The 19471-nt window shown below is 39.5% G+C and overlaps 1 protein-coding gene across 1 annotated transcript in view; it reads left to right on the forward strand.

Moving 5' to 3' along the window:
* LOC140228780 (broad substrate specificity ATP-binding cassette transporter ABCG2-like) overlaps window positions 1-19471 on the forward strand; it is a 144413-nt gene that overhangs the window by 96309 nt on the left and 28633 nt on the right. The window lies entirely within an intron of this gene.

The raw sequence follows: 19471 nt of genomic DNA on the forward strand, positions 1-19471 counted from the left end.
GTGACTACATAGGCGTCTTAATACAATGTGGCACACAGGGGTTTTTCGGATATGCCACATAAACGGTCAGTCGCGCACGCTCTAACATCGCACATAATAATGCGCACGACAGTTTTGCAGCCCTGCTACACCCCTCCCATGCAAATTAACAAGCGAGGGGACTCACGAACTGCGCTTTTTGGCTAACCTGACTGTCATGCTCTGGGAATGCGGGCTGCTGATGCGCCCCTCCTGCTACACTTCCAGCGCTACTACATGCACCACAACCATCCTCCCCACCATCATGAGAGCCGCAGACAGGACGCCTCTCTTACTCTCTAACCTTAAGCAGTGAGGCTCGCACTCAACACAGCCTATCGCGCCACCAGCCCGCAGTGGGCATGGGGCCCACCCCTAGGTCCTGTCACCAGTGACCTTTGTGTCCTGGGTAACGACGACCAACTCGCTGGCGTCCTATATCGCGGGTGTCCTCCCCCTTCGTAGTGGACTCCCCTCAGCCAGTAGCACCCCCTTGATAACCGCACTGGGTCCGCCGGACTCAGAGCTACTTGCCTCCTCCCTTACGTGCGCCTACCCCGGTGCTGCCCCCGGGTATAGGTCGATAGATGGTAGGCAGTAGTCATTCTCTTGCTAAATACGTGACAATCTTAGCTCTTGACCGCGCTACACTGCAGTGCGAGAAAGTGAGGTAGGTTTGGATCACAGTGACCCCGTCACCCCTCTCTGACTGCAGAGAGTGTGATTCATCCCCTTCTGAGTCTGCTCAGGTGGTGCCCGACATCACCCCCTAACAGACCAGTACTACTACTCAGCCCATGCGGGGCGAGCTTCTCTTGCAGCGGCCAGCCTACCCCAGCAGGCAGCCCCCGCTGGCAGCCACTCCCACAAGGACTTGGCTATTCACGCATTACGTGCCTAACAGACCTTCCCAACTGGTACCTTGAGGGTGGCATGTACCCCCTCTTTGAACCTTAACTAGGACCACTGACCTCCTGGCCCGCTGGCCTGTCAAGGTCCCCATTGAGCTCTGCTCCTGATGGCCTACCCTCAGGACAGATCAATCGATCCTACTACTAAATCACTGATCAGCTTCAGTGTCTATGCACATTGATATGGGGCAAATTGCCAATCAGTTGCAATGATAACATCTCGGAAGAATATCATGAACTACAGATCAACCGATACTTCTCGACGTCCCCGGCAATATCCGTTTCGGTGGTAACCGGGCGCGTCATGTTCCCTGCCCAGGCTGCATAGTTAAAGACCAGACGACTAGCCCAAGGCCAATCGAGATGTCCCTCTTGCCTCTGACATCACCGTCATCCGTGCCAGAGGACTAAATCTGGTGTCCGGTATGTGCCTCTTGCCACTGACATCACCGTCATCCGTGCCAGAGGACTAAATCTGGTATCCGGTACATGCCTTTTGCCCCTGACATCACCGTCATCCGTGCCAGAGGACTAAATCTGGCGTCCAATACGTGCCTCTTGCCACTGACATCACCGTCATCTGTGCCAGAGGAGTAAATCTGGTGTCCGGTACGTGCTCTCAGGACTGGTGGTCCCTACCCTGGACCTAACATATGCATTGAATGGCAACGCATGGCCCTCCCCTGCATCCCGTTCTTCCTTCCGGCAATGGTTTCCGGTACAGGTTGTCGTTGCCTTCAGGGCTGCCTGCCCGGCAGCGCTCGTACGGGACCCCACCCATTCTGCCACTACCCCCGCGGCATTATAGTGGTTCTCGGGTCCTCACTGTTTGAATACCCGTTGAAGTAACCTGGCCACGGCCTCCTAGACTCTAGGCGCTCACCGCCTCGGGCCACGACAGCCAGGCCACCCTTGTCTGTGCCAGTCTAGCATACTTTTGAGAGACAGGCGGCCAGTTGTATTGAATGTGGATCAGGAGAATCAGTAGTGATTCTCTTATCTACGAAATACAACTGGCCGCCTGTCTCAGGCGCCCACCCGCCGTCCCCTCTCCTCGCTTCGCACCGGGCTGTCGCTACTGCCGAAGGGCCCTTTGATGTGTGCTACACTTGAGGATGAACTATTGGGAAATGCCCGCATGCTGGGGGAGCGTGCCGCGGGCGTGCGGTGGGCACGCACGCGGCGAGTGGTTGTTTTTGTTTTGGTTTCTCTGTGCTTTTATGCTCTCGGGTTTCTCGGCGTAGCCGGAAGAATAGCATACTTTTGAGAGACAGGCGGCCAGTTGTATTTTGTAGATAAGAGAATCACTACTGATTCTCATGATCAGTTTGACAAACTCTATAAGCCTGCAAAATTTTGCAGCGGTCGAAGCAATGTGGTCTCCAACACAAAACAAAGGGATATTGTGTGTGTGTGCGCGCGCGCGCGCGCGCGCGCGCGTATGGGTGCGTTTACATGAGAACGTGATTTCTACATGGACGAAGGTGTAATTACTCCATTGAAGAAAAAAAGTAAAAGATAGAAGCACATTCTTTCGTGTTCTTGTGGGGTTCGAACCCGCACGTGTGCAACCTCACGTCTCTGGTGCCAGAGACGTCGCCTTTAACCTCTCAGCTATACGTCTCGCCGAGAAAATATGAGGAACGTAAGCTTATATATGAAAGATAAATCAGGAATCGTTTCGTCCACATTCCATTCTCATTTTCAGTTTTAAGTTGCAAAATTGTCAACCTGACAGTCCAAGCAAATACCCTGTGAAGGATAACGCCAAAATACCCTATAGAGGATAAAACGGGAGGACCGAGCGAGCTCGCCGAACTTGGCTCAGTGCCAAGCGAATCGCCTTCACGTGTAAAGTCTATGGGAACCGACAAAACCGCTTCAACATGCGTGTGTTTCAACACACACGGTGTATTTTGCTCACCGCGGCTTGCGCTAGTTTTCCCTTGATAATAATAATGATAATAATAGTGGCTACTTGTATAGCGCACAGGTCCACTTTACAGTGCTCATGGCGCTTCAAAAATGAATAAATATCATATATTTACATGCATATACATATTCAAATATTTCAACAAAGAAGAAAATGGTAAACAAAAACAAATATATAACAAACAAAGAATACAACATATACCAATTAAATATACAATATTGATCCAACATTAATGACATACAGCAATTACAATCCTCAGTATGAAAGGAACAGATAAGTTTTAAGTTTGGATTTGAATGACTCTGTAGATGACAATTCCCTTAACTGAAGAGGTAACTGATTCCACAATTTTGGTCCCATAACAGAAAAAGCACGATCACCCCATCCATGTTTTACTCTGGGTGTTTGGAGTAACAATGTATCTGATGATGAACGTAGCCTTCGTGTCGGATTGTATTTTTGAACAGAATTACTTATGTATACGGGGGAAAAAGAATGAACTGAATGATGTACTAATAACAGAATCTTGAAAAAAATCCTTTTTCTACAGGTAACCAATGTAATGAACGGAGAACTGGTGATACGGAATCAAACTTATTAGTAAAAGTTAACAATCGGGCAGCAGAATTTTGCAACCGTTGAAGTTTTGTGACATCTTTTTTTGGAAGATTACACAACAATGAATTCGAAAAATCCAACCGAGAAGAAATCAAAGCATGAATAAGTATCTCAGCTGCAGATTTAGACAAATATTTCCTTATGGAACTTAAATTACGCAACTGATATCGAACATTCCGCTGAATATGAGTTACATGACTTCGAAATGACATTTCCTGATCAAATATGACACCTAGATTACGGGCTGTTTTCGACGGAGTAATGCAAGTGCTACCGATGTTGACATGACATGATTGATAATCAACTTTACTTAACATATGCTTTGAGCCCAATAACAGAAACTCAGATTTATTATCATTTAGTTTAAGGCCATTGGATGTAAGCCAGATTTTCAAGTCCTGCAAGCATGCTTCGAGTTTTGCAATGGCGGATGACAATGAAGACACAGTGGGTTTAAAAGACAAATAAAGTTGTATATCATCCGCATAACAATGATAACTAATACAATGCTTGCGAAATATTTCACTAATTGGTTGCATATACAGAGAAAAAAGCAGCGGGCCTCCAACAGAACCTTGAGGTACACCAAACTTTGTCATAGTTTTACAAGAGGTAGAACCACCAATTCTGACATAATGAGATCGATCACATAAGTAGGATATAAACCAATCAAGAACAGTTCCTCTGATGCCCAAATATCTCAATCTTTGAATCAGAATAGCATGGTCGACTGTGTCAAAAGCTGAGCTCATATCAAGCATGATAAGAGCAGTGATGTTACCATTATCTAATTCTCTGAACACAATATCTGTTAAGTTGACTAGCAGTGTTTCTACACTATGACCAGGCTTGTACGCAGATTGAAATCAATCGAGCAATTCATTATCTTGCAGATATGTTGTCAATTGTGAGAAAACAACCTTCTCAAGCAATTTACTCAAATAAGATAAATTTGAAATTGGGCGGTAATTTCGTCGTTGACACCACGAAGTGGCACTTTGGCGCGGGGTTCACGAATGCCGCGTTTCGAGAAAAACGCAATTAATGTTTTACAATGTGTATATTTTTGAAGTCGTCAAATCGAGTGGATTTCTGTAACTAAACATGATAAATTGTACATGAACGGAAAGAGGATAACTTCTTCTTTACAGTCACATACCAATTTTAAATAATGAAGGTGAAATATTGCGACAGCGAGGCAGGAAACAATTGTGCCGGTTCGTGGAATAAATCATACGCGTAAACCGCGGTTCGATTGTTTCCACGAAGTGGCACATTGGGCCGCGCCCCATTGTGTCCTGTGTATTCTCGAGTACAATACGAGGTTTTCTGAGATGCGATCTTGAAATTGCTCTTACGATCGGTTTTAGGGGATATATGTATGGTTTATTGACCAGAAAAGCAAGAAGGGTATTTTTCTAACCGGCTACTATGATTTTTTTCAAATCGAGGGGAAAATATATTAGCACCATAAAGTTGCAAACATATGTGCCGCTTCGTGAACGAAATCACACGCCCAAATCGAGGTTTCATTAATTCCACGAAGTGGCACATTGCACGCGCGCACGACGTACCGTACGTGCGCCTTGTTCACAACAATGAGGTATTCGCGCGTGTTGCAATTTCCGAAATTACTTGCAATCATTCGTGCAGCCTTTACAGTGAAAATGTAGACAGTTTCGCCATTTCATTATAAACCCCAAATGTCTTCTTGGCTATATATCACAAGAACAATTCCATGTAATAAAAAACAAGCAGTGTTGCTGTTATGTTCAGGGCTTTCGGTGTTTATATAATGACAAGGGGTTGATTCCTAATCAGAATTTTTCTGTACATTTACTGTAATGTATACTGATCTTTTTTCTTGCTTAATTCTATGTTTCACGATGCTCACAGTTATGATTAACGTCTCATAACTTCACATGCAGACTTTATTTTACAGGTAAGTCTACTTTCTCTCTCTCACATTTCTCTCTCTCTCTCTCTCTCTCCTGGAAGCAACCTTATGCCCTCCTCATACCCCATCAACTGCCCGTATTCAGTCTCTTTTTATCATACTTATTATTCTAATAGAATACTCACTACTTTCATTTGTCTATACAAGAAAAAGAAACTAGCAAAACAAAACCAAATCCACATGATAAAGGTTGAATAAAGAATGTACGAAAGAAATGATAAAATCGATCCCCACAATTTTTTTTGTTAAGTGCTGAAACACTTCATATTTTATTTCGTTCTTCACTGACAAAGAAAAATGGTCAGTTGATAAAGCAATGAAAATGATCTTTTATACCACTTCAGACTTGAATAAGCGCTTACATTTCAAACATGTAATCGAAATTTAGTATTACAAAACTGACAGTTCATTTGAAAACTACATTGTCCGCTTATTGTTATAACATAATCACATTCTGAAGGTATTTTACAGAATAGATAATTATATTTCTATACACACGTTGTAGGAAAGGCTAGCTGCGGAACGGGTTAAAATAACAATGCAGTGTAGTTTCTTTCTTTTTTTCTCTGCCAGATTAAGATTCAGATAAGCGGAAGAAAATTAATAATTCTGTGGAACACATACCTGCGTCCCCTTAATTAACACCAACGTCCATTACCCTGCATATCAGCACTTTAAAACGCACCAACGATCAGTAATTCTACGTTTAATTAGATCACTGACTTTGAGCGGTTTATAATGGCTCAGGAGGTAAAATAATTAAATGAATAAATCAACCCTTTTTTTTTAATGTCAAATATAAACGACAACCTCAAAACCAGAACAATTCCAAGAAACTGACCATGCCCCTTATTACCTAGCAAATATTCTTTTTTTTTTTTTCCAGTATATCAGTTGGACCCTCTTCGAGCACTTGGATATGTAATTATTCATTATACCTGTTTCAGAATGTTTGTCAAAATATGAATCGATAAGCACTAAATCAATAAGAATGGTACGGAACGGTATATCGAATGGCATAAGTAAATTCGAACTTTACGAATTTTCATTTCTTTTTTGTAACAAATGAATTATTTTTCAATGTGGAAATAAAGGCAAAAAGATGAAATGATTCAAGGAATGATTTTTTAATTGACTGAAATACACAAGAGATAATATACAATGTATATCATATATAATAAATATTATGGATACTATCATTAAGCTAACTGATTTAAAATATGGAGTTAACAGTAATGTGTTGCGCATTCTATATTACATTGTGACCCTGCATCACAAAACCGACAAAAAGTCGCCAGACATTGATTTTCAGTTGAGGGCAGATTCTTTTAGAGCAGACTCTGAGCTTTAAAATGATGTATAACTAAATTCAAATGGTCTCCCCTAACCTATCTAAATACTAGAAAGAAAGCACACACTCTGAAAAAAGATTGAACTGAGAAGAGAGGCTTTGGAGAACAGGGTCTATTCAAACAATTAATCTTTATCAAGTCGTGCTAGCTATGCAATGAAAGGGACAAACGCAGGATGTAAACCACCGGGACAACGATGAAGGAATTATCAGATTGAACTGAAATTGCGCATGTTCTATTAACACATTCTGCCCTCAATTAATGTCTATTTTCAAAGCAGTACAATTATCCTTTCAAAAGTTATTAAACTTGAAAGTGAATAGTTAGTAAAGGATTTTAGGAAATGAAAAGAGGACCTTAAGACATACCTGATCATTCTGTTACCCCCCCCCCCAAAAAAAATGGTTGTAGAAAAACTGCTGAAAACACACTCTCCCATTCATGTTATGATCCAAAACTGAAGAATAATGTACGAGGATTGCTCTTTCAGAAAATATGAAAAACTCGAGACTGACTCGGTTGATCCATTTTACTTTTTTTGAGTCCTCGCGTAAAATCAAGGGGTGCGACTTTTAGTTCGCTTTGTGATGCACGGTCACATTTACAGTGGTGAAACATACATGTAGTACAACCAAATTTTGTTTGATTCATAGTTCTTTGAATATTTTTATTCAAATAAGAAAACCACATTGCTCCAGGCATGTGCTTTTGTTTGCTAAACATGTCACTCATCATCAATCTTACGACAAGAGGATAACTAAAACCTAAAGACCATTTGAAATAATTACATGGACACATGAGTTTAAGTAAGGCCGGACATCACAGTCAAACATTGGTGGTAAAGATGTTAGGGAGGGGTGTTTATGCTTGAGAGTCTTGAGAAAAAAAAATGAAAAACATTGCAACGATTGGCATGTATAATTTCTCCACTTGTTGCTGAAGTACACTTTTGTTACACAGTACTGGCGGTGAAACATTGTCCTCTGAATCCGAACTGCTTTCTGTAGAGGTGTGATTCTGGAGATGAAGTGCCCTGCACTGTTGGTATCTGGATTAATCAAATTGCAGAAACACAGACATGTAAATTATTACATGAATAATGTGACTTGGTGACCTTGGAAATCTTAACACATCCAGGGCCTTTTCTATCAAAAAAAAAAAAACACAATTTCAAAATTACTCTGAATTGCTCTGTTACGTTTCAAATTGGTAAATGCATTGCCAGAATTGCACAAAATGTATTCAACGATGAAGTAGCACAAGACTGCGAAGATGTTTCCCTGAAAACCTGAATGCATAATTCTCTGAACACTAGGAATCCATCTTTTTCCGGGAAACAGCCCTGTGATTTTTTTTTTTTGCTTCATTTTAAATGGGTGTCTAGAGTTTTCTTTTATCGTGCTTTAGGGTCTATCTACATCTTGATACTAGGTCAAATGAGGGTGTAGGCCTAGATAATCACATTATGTTTTGCTCCCTGGCATATTAGTTTCATGTCTATGTAAATTACAAGATTGTGATCCGTTTCATGAAAGCCTATTAAGGAGAGACTTTTCGCTCATAAGACACATCTATCAGAGATTCAAATATGTAATGACTCCATAAAACGGACCCCTCTGAGCCCTTCTTAATAACAGCGTACAGCCCGTACAGGTATTAATACTTCATCTCGGCCTACAAACTAGACGTTTCTACTGGCACGAACATCATACACATTTACTTCTACGCAACTGACAAGCAAATAAAAAGGGGAAAGTCTAAATGGGCAGACGTTTGTCCAGGGAAAAAAATGGTAATGCTGGCAAAGCGTGAATTTAATACATGTATATGTTTTCGGGGGGGGGGTTGATAACTCATAGCATACAGGGATCACAGTACGTGGGCCCAGGTTAACTTGAAAGTTGCGTTGTACAGTAGGAACATCAGACACTTGTCTTGAACGTCTCTAATCTTACGTTTCTGATAGCGTTGCAATGTCATGTCAAATATTTCAAGTATGACAAAATAAACACCATTATCATAGATGACTAAAATCTACCCAGAGTTCTTACCTTCTTATGACATGGTACTTGGTATTTCATTGGATATTGACGTATCATTATCGTAGCTTGGCTGGAAGTGGTCCGCGTACGATGCGCGTAGCACGTCTTAACACAGGGCGTCTATGCAATGTGCCGCTTCGTGAACTAACCAACACACAGAGCAATTAATTCCACGAAGCGGCACATTCGATAGTGCCACCTTTGTGAAATTACTGATCTGCGTTTTTGTGCCTTGTGCCACTTGTAGAAATACCAGTTTTTGCATAAATAAGCATAATTCTGACCTGAGATTCTGTGAAATGATAGAGAATAACTAATACATAACAAAAATGAAGTAAACAGAACATTGATTTTCTACGCGATTTTGGCCAAAGTGCCACTTCGTGGTGTCAACGACGATTTTTGAGACACTCCTGATCTAAGCCTGCTTTTTTTTTTAAGTTGGATGAATAACTGCTTTTTTACACACCTGTGGAACTACACCTAATCTCAGGCTAGCATTTATGATTCTTGTGATAACGGGTGCTAAAACTCTACCACACTTCTTAACCAAATCTGTTGGGATTGGATCAAGTTCACATGATTTGTTAGGTGAGTTCTTAATAAGCTTTTCTATCTCATTAACAGTGACAGACTGAAACTCACTCAATTCTGACTTGACTTCACATAAAATGTCTTTTGGCTGTTCACAACGAGTTTGGAAACTCTGTTGGATTGCCACAATTTTATCAACGAAATATTGATTAAAACAATTTGCTAGCTCAACTTGATCACCATGAGTGAGGTGTTCTGGTAAAGGAGATCGCTGTTTTCGGTAAAGTAAAGCATTAGCAACTTTGTACAACTTCTTTGTATCTTTCCCACAATCCGTAACCTTTTTTGAATGATATTGTAACTTAGCATCCTTTATCAAGGCATTTACACATCACCTTTGTGCATGATACATCTGCTTGTGAATCTCCAGTTTTGTGGACCTTGACTTTCTTTCTAACTGTCTGCGAAGCAGTTTTGCTTGAGCTATTTCTGGAGTATACCATTCAGTATTGGGGTGTATTGTGACCTTGATTCGTTTCTCAGGTGCCAACTTATCAAGGGTAGCAGTGAGTAAGGTGTTATACAAATTCACTTCATCATCAACATTATTAACATGAGATTCAGCTGATATAAGAGACTTAACATAAGTATCAGCAACAAACTCTTGTGGGTTTACAGATTTCAAATTCCGTGTAACAACAAATGTTTTTTTGATACAACGTTTAGGAAAGTTCAATTCACACATTATTGCTGAATGATCTGATATACCTTCCACAACACCAGTATTACAAAGTTGTACAGTGTTACCTTTATGAGTTATAAGCAGATCTAATACATGGCTTCGATTATGAGTTGGCTCATTAATATGTTGAATCATATTAAAGACTGACAATAATTCAGAAAACAACTTCGAATTCGAAGTCCATAGGTATATTGAAATCACCTGCAATCAACAAATAAGACGAGCAGAGAAGCTGCCTATCGAGAACATTAGAAAACTCATCCAAGAAGATCTGAAACTGTACTGAACTAGGTGGACGATATACATTGATGAAATGCAACGATTTCTGCATATAATTCAGAGTCATCTGAATCATTTCAAATGATGTAACATTTGGGGAATCTACGATTCTGACATCTAATTGACTTTTAAACAACACAGCTATTCCTCCTCCTCGTTTGCCAACTCTGGGAATGTGCTTAAATGTGAAGCCATGTGGTGTCACTTGACCAATCGGAGCAGCATCGTTAGGCGTAAGCCATGTTTCACAAATAGCAATAATGTCTAATTTATGATCAAGAATATAATCTACAAATTCAGCGGTTTTGTTCTTCAACGATCTTCCATTTAACATAGCAAATTTCAAATTCATACATGAAAAATCAGATTTCACAAATTTTCTTTCATGTAACAACTTCACAGTTTGATCCCTATTTTGTCTTACTGCTCTTTTACCTCTGTGAGTCTTTTTCACTCTGTTAATCTGTAGTGCAGTAATTCGTTGCCATGTCACTTCATTAATCCTAAGGCACTTACAAAAAGGTTTAGGTGAGTAAACATTGTAAGGATTCAGCTGTAAAAGGTCCGAAATACTATATACACGTCTTGTATTGTTATCAACAGCATGATCTTTGGCAGCTGACACACAAAATGAAGGACCTGGGTTGATTTCAACATCCCCACTGGTAAGCAGTGACATGTGAAAAGTAGAGCTTGCATTCCTATAATACAAAATGCGTGCTTTTAAGTAGCCTTTTACTCTAATACCGGTACTACTAGATATGTTCTTACCATTCTTCACAGTTGGTAGTATAGACCAAAGAGTATAGAGCGCACGCAGTGCGCTAAGAGGGAACACTCTCCCGATTTTACACGTAAACGGGCGTAGTACGCAATGGAGCCCAACGGCGGCCATTTTAGGATGCAAGCCGCTGGATCTTCCGGAGCGTATATCACGTGGCCGTATGGAGAAAATTCTGCCTCTCTTTCATTTTCTTCTTTTTACGGGGCATACAAGGTTTCAGATGTATGTAGGACCTTGTTATATCATACAAAAGCACAATTTCTACTTAAGTATGATATAAAATTGAAGAAATGCCTTTTTTGTTCCAAATTGTTGTTCCTCAAAGTTCGAGCTAACTAATAAAAGTATGTGCAGGCCTTACTAAAACGTACTCACTCCCGCTCCCCCTCTCCCTCCCTCTCTCCCTCCCTCTCTCCCTCTCTTCTCTCTCTCTCTCTCTCTCCCTTTCTCTCTCTTTCTCTCTCTTATCGGGCCCTGTTGGCTGTAGACCCTATGTAATATTATTCGAATGGTATGAATATCGATTCCATTATTCATATTTTTAGGTCGTTCTCATCTTTGATAATATAGATAGGATATTATGGTATGATACCATTGGTATACAATACCATATTCTCCCCGATATAACAAACTGAATTTTCCTTATCATATTTTAGTCGTAACAAAGAGTTATTTTCATATCAAATGGTTTCATGGTCAATCTGCACACATAGTAAAGAAGTGTTGATCGTTTGGGTGATGCCTGTCTCCCGGCACTCCCCCCCCCCCCCCCAAAAAAAAAAATGTTTTGGCAGCCTTTCTGTACAAAGCCTGCAATGATAGTAAAGATATGACCTGTATTGATTATTATAGGGATGAGGGTTTAAGGGGTGACCCCTCCCCCCTCTGGCGAGCAGGGTCCGCTTGAACAAGAAAGGAAAATAAAAGATATAAAAAAAAACAACATCAACACCAAAATCTCCAAATGCAACAGAAGAGTTAATGTTTGAAAATTATGTAAACCACAACCAAAAAAAAAAAAAAAATCCACTCTCTACTACTGTCACAGGTTGATTCCCCGCCAGTAGGCGGGTATCCCCCCCCCCCCCCTTCTCCCTCGTTTCCCCCTTCATCGGCGTTACAGCTGAAAATCTTGACTCCAAGAAACGACTGAGAGAGCGAGTCAGGTAGGAACCATGGACGTCTCATTTACTGGCGGGAGGACTGGTCTGGAAGGGTTTTCAAATCCTTTTTTTTTTTTTCCAAGAATCAGATGATGGATTTTAAGATGATTTTGATCAGTAAAAAACCGTGAAACAATTACAGATTATACTATTCTTTTTACTGGTTGCATTTCTCGTGATCCTACTGTGAGAATATCATACCTCTGAGATCGTAATATGTATATCGCCATATACACTCCATTCAAACTGCAGGTTTTAAAATTACCAGTGAGCGCTATACATCCACCCCATAGACTCACATGGTGAAAACGCATGATAAGAGGTGACAGATGTACAATTATTTACCTCTTCATATCTTATCAATAGAATAATTTTTCTCATTTTTGATTGAAAATATTTGAGTGTGTGTTTCGAAAGATTTGTAAGATTTTATTGACTCTATATTGACCTCCTCTCGGGGTATGAGAGTACAAACATATTTACAATATATGAATACAAAAATATAAGTGATAATGTACATGTACACAAAACAACAGATATATTAAATAAACATGTTTACAAAACAAGGCGTAAAGGACGTTTAACTACTCTACCACTATGTGTACACACATTCACATCTACTTTACTTTCCATGAAAAGCGTGTACCCAGATTTGAATTTCAATAAGAAAATATTGCAAAAGCTTTCTTGTGTTGGAGGGGGTATCTCCATCCCACACCTTCTGACCGTCTCGACTCATTGTGTGCATGATCAAGAGGTTCACACAAATTTTGATCTGTAGATGAGAAAATCACCGAACAATCACAGACTTCAGTTTATTTCTGGACTCCTATTCTTCAAAATACTTTCATTTATAGACAACCGACAAAAATGGTACTATACTAATTTCATTTCAAAATTTCCATATCATTTCACCAAGAGCACATCCTAAAAGACATAACTGACATATTCCGCAACACAAATCCAAGAAGGATGATGCTGAACTTGGTTAATATATAGGTCAGAGCAAGTCAGATGCATAGGCACAAGGAATATAAAAGACAACACTTTCGCATGCTGATGGCTGATTCATACGTCAACTTGGCAAAAATACAAAAGTGAAAAAAAGTCTGCTCTTACCAGTTTTGAACCATTCATAAAAATTTCATTACGGATCTGTTTTATTTTGTCCACGGAATATATTTCATCATGGGGATAATTAGTCTATATGTGAAAAAAAAAACACGGGCGACTTGAAAACATGAATGGCGGAACTGAAATTCTGTCCACGGCCCAAACTGTGTAACTGAAGGTGGAAGAAAGAAAAGAAGGAAGAGGAGGAAGAGGAGGAGGAGGAGGAAGAGGAGAAGAAGAAATTGAAGAAGAAGAAGGAGGAGGAGGAGGAGAATAAGATGAAGAAAGGGAGAGAAGGGGGTCAGAGGGAGAGAGAGAGAGGGGAGAAAGTGCCCTTGATATGATTATGAGCTCCCCACGTCATACTGTTCTGTACTATAAGCACTACTTGGCTTAGGATACAAGTAGGCTTGCATACGGTCATAAATTAGCCGGCGAACATTGATGGATTATGATTGGAAAGTTAAAAACATTATTCTTCAATTCTATTTCATAATTAGGCAGGAATTCTACTTCTATATGCCATAATAAGTCCTGAATTCATCTTTTATCCTGTATGCCCCATGAAATGAAACGGAGGCAGAAATACGCCCTCTATCGATCACCCGGCGTTTTGCATCCTAAAATGGCGACCGAGCAAGCCCATTAGCGTAATACGCAAAATCGGGAGAGTGTTCCCTCTTAGCGCACTGCGTGCGCTTCTATACTCTTTGGCATATTTAAGTTTTAAGTATTTATATTTAAGTTCCCTTAATGATTTTCCATTTTCCGTTATAGGAGTTACCGAAACATGGTTGCACACCAATTCCCCGGACCTATTGAATTGGCATTGAAAATTACAATTTTATCCGTAATGACAGAAAGCATGGCATAGGAGGTAGGGGTTGCCATGTACGTCAATAATCGAATTAAATTCAAAACTCGAACTGATTTGCGTATTCAGGGAGCAGAAAGTTTATTTATTGAAATCTTAAATGATAATGAGAAAAATATTATAATTGGTACCATTTACCGTCCTCCACAAAATGACATTCAATCTTTTTTTGACAACTTCCGACCATTGTGCTAACGAAATTCTTGGAGAGAGAAAATCCATTTTTTTAATGGGAGAGTACAATATAGATTTATTACAACCCACCCATTTCCATGGCACATTACTTTCCAACTCACTGCATCCCCACATCAATAAACCCACCAGAATAAACAACACCACCCATAGTAAAACATTAATAGATAACATATTGTCTAACGTTATAACTGAAAACTGCACGAACGGCATTCTTTATTCAGATATATCCGATCACCTACCGATTTTTATGATTAATGATAAATCTGTAACAACCCCAATACGCCGCCAACCCAAACAATACTTGAAAATGCATAGAAATGAAACGCCACAAAATATTGATTCATTGAATCAAGATTTATTCGAAGAACAATGGAATGACGTTTTTGAACTCCAAGACGTTAATTCTTCTTACGATTTTTTTTTTTAGAAAAACTATTAGATTATTATGATAAACATATTCCTTTAACTCCCAAAACAAATGGAAGGAAAAGAGCTCAGCAACCCTGGATTACTCAAGGTCTTATACATTCCATTCTTACTCGAAACCGTCTATATAAAATATCTCTGAGAAAACCTACTCCTGAAAACGTGAAAAGGTATAAAACATATAGAAATGAACTACCTTGATTCGAGTTTCACGTAAATCATATATTTCAAATAAACTCGAATCTAATAAGGACGATAAAATTGCTCTTTGGCGGACAGTTAATGAAATACTCAAAAAGAAACCTACGGAATGTCCTGACAGCATTACTCATAATGATAATGTCATTGCCAATCCTGACCAAATTGCAAATATTTGTAACAATTTCTTTGTCAATGTTGGTCCTTCTTTAGCAGCATCTATTCCCATAAATGACATGAAAAAATATAAAGATTACTTATCTGAAAGTAATCAAAATTCTTTGTTCTTTACTCCAATTAATGAATCGGAAATTATTGATACTGTTCGATCTCTGAAATGTAGTAAATCCTGTGGGCCTGATAACTTTAAGGGTGAACTTGTTGAAAAAAGCAATTTACCTCCTATCAACCCCTCTCACCCATATATTCAATCTATCCCTACTTAACGGTAAGTATCCAGACTCCTTTAAAATCGCCAAAGTTATCCCCATCTATAAAAGAGAAGATCCATCAATGGTGAAAAATTATAGACCCATCTCATTGTTACCTGCAATATCGAAAATTCTAGAAAAAGTAGTTTACAAACGTCTCTACTCGTTCATGATTGAAAATGCAATATTAAATGCGAATCAGTTTGGTTTTAGGAAAGGATTTTCTACCGATTATGCTATAATTAAATCTGTCGACAATAATTTGTTATTGATGCGCTTACTAAAAAGGAGCACATAATTGGAGTCTTTATGGATCTTAGTAAAGCATTTGACACTATTGATCATGACATTTTACTTGAAAAAATTACATAATTATGGCGTGGTTCAGAAGTTGTCTAAGTCATCGAAAACAATATGTTGCATCTAAATCCAGTCACTCATCATATTGTAACGTGTCATATGGTGTCCCTCAGGGATCTATCGGGCCCCTTCTTTTCTTTTTTTATTTACATTAACGATATTATCAATTCCTCTCCTCGTTTAAAGTGAAAACTAAGTTCTGGTAAGGGCCTGAGAACCAGTCTGACACCATTTCATATTTGCTTGCAATATATCGAAAGAGTCTACAAAGAAACTTACCTGGCTGACGCGGTTTGCCGGAATGATGAGTCGTTTTGGAGTTTTTTGAGAAAAATAATAAAAGTCGATTCCAGAAGGCTCCAGACTAACTCGGTCTTAGGGAAAACTCGACCCTATTTCAGACAATTTACACACAGTTCGTGATCGCCATGTTCATCAGTACTCTATACTACAGGTACCAAACGAGGCCTTGATGAGCAGACAGGAAAGTGCGTGCTAATCCTGTACAAAACAAATGGACAGCGCGCGGTCCTCAAGCCTAAATACGCACATTACCTCAGTTGCTGAGACGTGCGGTCTTTGAAGTTTTTGTTGTTGTTTATCAAGCGTCTTTGATTGCTTTTAGAGGTGCTTGAGAGGCGCACACTAATTTTGCATGCGCGCCAAAGAGGTTTTTGATGCGCGCGTTGTAACAACTCGGACCATTACTGCGAGTAGCCAGAACGCTACAATGTAGTTTATACAGGCCGCTCCCATATGCATAGTATTGGTAGCCCTACTACATATCGACCACCCTTATTGAAACCGACCGCGTATAATTCGCGCACTGAACACTTAGTACGCACTTCTCTGCGCGCAAAGCACATAAAAATGGATTGGCTTTGAATGTAGATTAGGATGGTGTGGGAAAACGCGATAATTCACTGTTCATTAATGGTTTTAATCAAGAACAAAATTTCGAATGAATATTTTCACCGAATCGTAATGACAGCACAATGTAATGTCTATGGAAGTTTCGAAAAGGCTTCTAAAAAGCTTCGTACAACACGGTGTTCAATACAACTCGGTTTACGTGCATTGTCAATGCAAAATCAGCGGTCGATCCTAAAAACGCGATTTACCGCGGGGAGCTGAAACGAGGCCACGTAAGTTCGTCGGCGATATTTTTGCACTGAAACTTCGAATCGAAAAGGGAACAACGGCATTTGATAGAGCTGGATTTTCTCAATCACGTAGGTCAAGTTTTTTACGTGAATTTCAGTGTTAAATATTCTTATCAAGCAAATAAACATTAGGCGGTCGATTAGTAGTAGGTCCAACCCTACAACGCTGTACAATCCAGAGGGACAACCAATACAACTCATCCCGCCGTCAAGCACAGCGAGACCGAGTTATCCCCGAGTCCGAGTCTAGCCTGACCCCGTTCGGGTAAGTTCTGAGACTGAACGTTTTTGGTTAATATTTCCCATTTTCGTCGTTACCCATCGAATATCTTGTTATTACAGCGTTATTCCGCACATTTCCTAGGCACACGTTCACATTTTGGAGCAAAATTTGACAACTTTTGCAGGCGTACCAGAACTTTCTTTGGGCTTTAAACTTCATCTTATTTGCAGACGACACCAATGTTTTTTATTCCCACAAGGACATGGTAACACTGGTTGATACACTAAATACGGAATTAAGCAACATCTCGAAATGGTTTAGAAGTAACAAGCTTTCACTGAATATTGATAAGACATGTTTTATGCACTTTCATACGCTTCAATCCCAACCCACCCTTCCTCAAAGTATTTCTATTGATGATACAAACATTGCTGAGAAACATTCAACCAAGTTCCTAGGAGTGACCCTAGATAGCAATCTAACTTGGAATACTCATGTCCAGAATATTACAACAGCAATATCTAAAGCAACTGATGTTTTAAGAAGAATAAGATACTTAATTAACGATCAAACCTTAATAATGTTATATAACACTTTATTTCTACCATATGTAATGTACTGCAATATTGTATGGGGCAACTGTAGCAAAACAAAATTGAACACAATTTTTCTTCTCCAGAAAAAGGCTCTTTGTATATGCACACATTCAAATTTCTTGGCTCATACTGATCCCATATTTTATCGCCTAAAAACTCTGAAGGCCTATGATATACATTTATTCCTAACTGCCATATTTATGTATAAACACACTCGAAATTTGTTACCATTTTTTCATAATGCCCCAATGTAACCAATGACCATATTCACTCATACCCTACCCGTCGTTCCCATGATTTTCATTTAAGTAATCCAAAGCTTTTACTTGCTCAAGAGTCGATCAGACATCACGGTCCGCATACATGGAACACTCTTCCTGAGGAGTTGAAACAGTGTGCCTCCTTGTTTTCATTTAAAGCAAACTTAAAGAAGCACATTCTATTACAGTATACTTCAAATACGAACTAAAAACAAATAATTTATATGACAAATGTTGGTCTTCCGATAGCAACATCGCATATCGTTCCCTCTTCATTCTATTATTCTAAATTCCAGCTTATCTGTACCATGCCCTTGTGCACTTTCAAGCACCTGCACGCACATTCACCACCATCACACATCAGAGTTTATTTTCCCCTGCTATCTTCGCAGCAGAATTTGTATTGTTACGAATCTAGTACGTCCCTACCTTTTCCTCGGGCCGGCCATCTTTTCAAGGAATGCTTATAATGGCGGCCCTCTGCATAATCGCTTCTTAACTACAATTGTTATTGTAATCCCTGCTGCATAGACATGCATACTGTATATTATATCATTAATTTCCTTTTATATCATTGTTTATGCAAGTCAAACGACTCTGTGTTAAATTTACTTTGTATTATTTCCTACACGTTCATGATTATGTAACTTATGTATATTGATTTGCAGAAAATAAAGTATCTATCAAACAAACTGACAACAAGATTAGATATAGCAATTTTGGTTATGCAAATAAGGGTCAAAGTTCATATTTGAAAAGATCGATATTAAAGTCAAGATGATCTTTGAAACACTTTGTCATGTTTCAATTTATTCGTGTCATGGACGACATGGTACAGATACACTGTACTCGCACACGCAGACACACGCACGGGATCTCCATGATATGCTTTGCATGATAGAAACAATTTGATCTGAATTATGAAGGTACAAAAAATTTGACTTCACGAACATATTATCGCAATATAACTTCAAGTCGCTATATTACATTGTTTTCGTTGTCGATCACGGGTAACCGATACCTGATGACCAACCAGCGTATCACCCAACTCGTCTTAAGTGACGAGTTTCATGTCTTGTTTATGTATTTACTTTTTTGATTCAGTTATTACATTATAAAGAAGCAATGTATGTTCTTTCTTATGCTACAGTCACACACGGCCGGGTCACAAAACGGATTTGATTCGGGTGAAAATGAGCTGGATTAGTCCCGGAATGAAGGGTAATTTATGCTACAGTCACACATGGCCGGATTTCGAACCGGGTTCATAAGGAATTTAAACCATATCGACCCGTTTCG

The sequence above is a fragment of the Diadema setosum genome, chromosome 5 (assembly GCF_964275005.1).
Source record: "Diadema setosum chromosome 5, eeDiaSeto1, whole genome shotgun sequence".
Lineage (NCBI taxonomy): Eukaryota > Metazoa > Echinodermata > Echinoidea > Diadematoida > Diadematidae > Diadema > Diadema setosum.